This window comes from Phocoena phocoena, chromosome 21 (genome assembly GCF_963924675.1).
Source record: "Phocoena phocoena chromosome 21, mPhoPho1.1, whole genome shotgun sequence".
Lineage (NCBI taxonomy): Eukaryota > Metazoa > Chordata > Mammalia > Artiodactyla > Phocoenidae > Phocoena > Phocoena phocoena.
The window spans coordinates 10264921-10268556 of NC_089239.1; positions in this window are offsets into that span (position 1 = coordinate 10264921).

Consider the following 3636-nt stretch of genomic DNA (forward strand, 5'->3'; position numbering starts at 1 on the left):
TTTGTCCACTCCTAGCTCCCTCAAACTGTGTGAATTTATGGCATTTTTTATTTAGTAGATGGAAATTAAATAAAATTAATTCTTAAAAATAAACTCCTTAAAATGTGAAAAAAAATAATAATAAGGTAGTGGTAGAAAACTTGAGTACCAGTGTTACCCTGACCTAGGCTCAAATCCTTTTTCTGCAAGTCGTCATTACCTCTGGGACCAGACTAGCAACTTCACCACTTGAAGCTCTGTACTCCCATCTGTAAAACAGTGGCACTAAACACAGTAGTTGACTTCCTAAAGTTGTCATAAGGATTAAAATAAATCACATATACATGTATTGTATTAAAATAAATCATGTACACAAAATGCTTAGCCAAGTGCCCGGTACACCGTGCACATAAATGCTGGTGGTTACTATTATTTATGCTTTTCAATACTCTTTCCCAGTCACAGTTTCATCTGAATTGGGAAAATCCGGTACCGGGCTCAGCAGACAAAAGTGAGAGCATGTATAAAACAGCAAAATTTTCCTAGCTCTGTCTCTGTTCCATTCCTCCAGTAAGTGATATTTCCAAACAGAGCTGGCAGGCCAGGAAAATAGCTTGCCAATGACCATTTACTGTTTCATCCGCCCAGGTGGAAAAGGATAACAGTGGAGACATTGTTCACTGAATTTTGAAATTTTTCAAAACTAAGCACAATGACCTATGTTTCATGCTGTCTCTTGGCAGAGATGCTGAGGAAACGTGAGACAGTAACCCCAAGTTAGCCTTCAGGAATTCTGAGTTCTTACTTTCTCAGTACTTACAGTGTAGCAGAATTTAGAACAAGTCCCTAAGGCATGTTGGTTGACATTTATAAATAAGTGACTTACGTGTAGCTATTTTAAGGTTGAACATTCACTATCTCCCTAACATACTGTAAACTCCTTAAGGGCTAAAACTTTGACTGACCCTCTTGTCACTTTCCCTAGAGCATCTAGGATGGTGACGTGTGCATAAAAAGTACCCAATAAATATGTATTGATTCATTAATAGCGGGGCTCAGGATTCAGAAAACAAATGCAATTTCATCCAGGTGGAGGGGACCTGTGAATCCTTTGTTTGTCCATCCCTAATAGCTGTAAGAAATGTGTGTGTGTGATTAAGAACTTTATGGGAGTAAGCAGGAATGATCAGGGTGCTTTTTCAATGCAGGAATCGGAATTCCAATGCGGCTCTGGTGCAGCCCATTTGTACCAGGGAGTAATGGACCGCCAAAGGATGCCTAGCCAGCATGATGCTAGAGCCCTCAGTCTTGGGGCGCTTAGGTGTTGATTCAAGGGCAGTGATTTCTCTGCACCTCAGAGCAACCACCACTGTGGCTTAGAAGAGAGGGAACGGTATCCCTCAGTGCGGACCAAGAAAACCTGCTCTAGGAATCTCTGAGTATTAGATGTGACCGTCACAATCCGTAACTCAAAAGGCAATAGAATCTCTTTGCCTGGATGTGGGTTTAGAACTGCTGGCTGCAACGTGAAAGAAAAGATGGGCACTGGGGACACCTTCCAAGTCCAACATGATGATTTTATTATTCTCCCACTTACCGTAGATGACAGAAGAGAGTCTGGCACCAGGAGCAAAATATCATATAAAATAAAGCATCTAAGAGTTGAAATTTTTAAAAGAGCCATTTGGCAACTCCTATTCCTTGCTTGTTGGCAGTGTAAACTTTGCTTGGCAAGTTGAAAAGCTATACGAAACAAATGCTATCTGGCAATTAGAAGCACTTAAGTAAGCTAATATAATCAATTATGTCTTTTAATTTGCCAGGCAGCATTTACAGGGTTTAATTTTCTGCTGCTACACCTTCAGGTGGTGTTCAGATTCAGGTGGTGTTGGTAATCTAATAGAAAGATAACTGGTATTATCTATGCTGAATTCCCCACATGCACTTTCCCCCAGACCAATACCCTCTGTATCCCATACCTAGAGGTGAAATGTTTGTATAGCGAAGAAAAAAAATCATAAGATATTTATTCAATTATTTTATTTGACAACATTCATATCATCCACCTGCCAGTTTCCCCACAAAGAAATATAAAAATCAGTTGCAGTAACAATAGAATCCAAATACAGAAAAATTCTATTTAAAGGAAACACATAATGCAAAAATTGAGATATAAATAAATAAGAGAAATAAATTTAAAGCCTAAATCTCTTATCATGGTCTGATATCATTTGAAAAAAAAGCTTCCTCGTAGAAAAAAAAATTAGATGTAGGATTCTGGTCAGCATAAAACATATATACTGACCTATTTGATGTCTTTGAGCAAAACTTCAAAGTACTGATACCAATTAGATTATGATATTTTAAATATCATTATGGTTTAGGAGATAACGTGGGAAGTGTCCCTCACAAAAGGGGAACTACTTCTCAACAAAAGGATGAGGTCCACAAATAATTCTTCCCTATATCTGGATAGCACTAGAGTCACATGTAATAAACAGTGGTACTTTTCCTCTGGGTCATCAAGAAGGAACCATATAAATGTAGAGAGCAACCGTCCTCTTAGAAAACTGCAACCAGACAGTGTCAGAATGACAGAAGTCCATGGTAACATTAAAAATCTTGAATAAAGGAACAAGAGTAAGAATTCATTGATTTTCCCTGTTCTCTCCACGGACTGGAAAGGACCCCTATATTTGGCATATGTAGGCACTGTCTTTCAGCCCATCCAGTAGATATTTTATTGAATAAGAAGTCCCACCCTCAAGAGCTCATAGAGTCAGTCTGTATTATCCCCAGAAGATTTTCCAACTGTCCTTGCTCAGACTGAATTAGTTATCAAAAGATAGTTTATTCAGCTTTATTTTTAACTGACAAAACTTGGATGCAACCAAGGTGTCCTTCTATGAGTGAATGGATAAACTGTAGTACATCCAGACAGTGGAATATTATTCAGCACTGATAAGAAATGAGCTACTAAGCCATGAAAAGACATGGAGGAACCTTAAATGCATATGACTAAGCTAAAGAAGCCCATCTAAAAAGGCTACACACTATAGGATTCCAACTATCTGACATTCTGTAAAAGGCAAAACTATAGATCAGTGGTTGTCGGGGATTGAGGATGGGGGAAGGGATGAACAGGCGGAGCGCAGAGGATTATTAGGGCAGTGAAACTCTTCTGTGTGATAGTATAATGATGAATACATGTCATTATACATTTGTCCAAACCCATGGAATGTACAACACCAAGAGTGAACCCTAATGTACACTATGGACTTTGGGGATTACAATGTGTCAATGCAGGTATACATCAACTGTAACAAATGCACGGCTCTGGTGGGGATGTTGATAATGGGGGAGTCTATACCTATGTGGGGTTAGGGGGTATATATGGGAAATCAATGTACCTCTCAATTTTGCTGTGAATCTAAAACTGCTCTTTAAAAGAGTCTCTCTCTTTTTTTTTTTTTTTAAAGTGGTTTGTTAAACTGTCCGGCATCTTGACAGCAAGAAGAGAGTGTCCTAGAGAGCAAACCTCAGAGTTCAGTTAAAAGCAGTTAGGACTTCCTTGGTGGTCCATGCTCCCAAAGAAGGCAGCAGGGGTTCCATCCCTGGTCAGGGAACTAAGATCCCGCATGCCTCACAGCGCGGCCA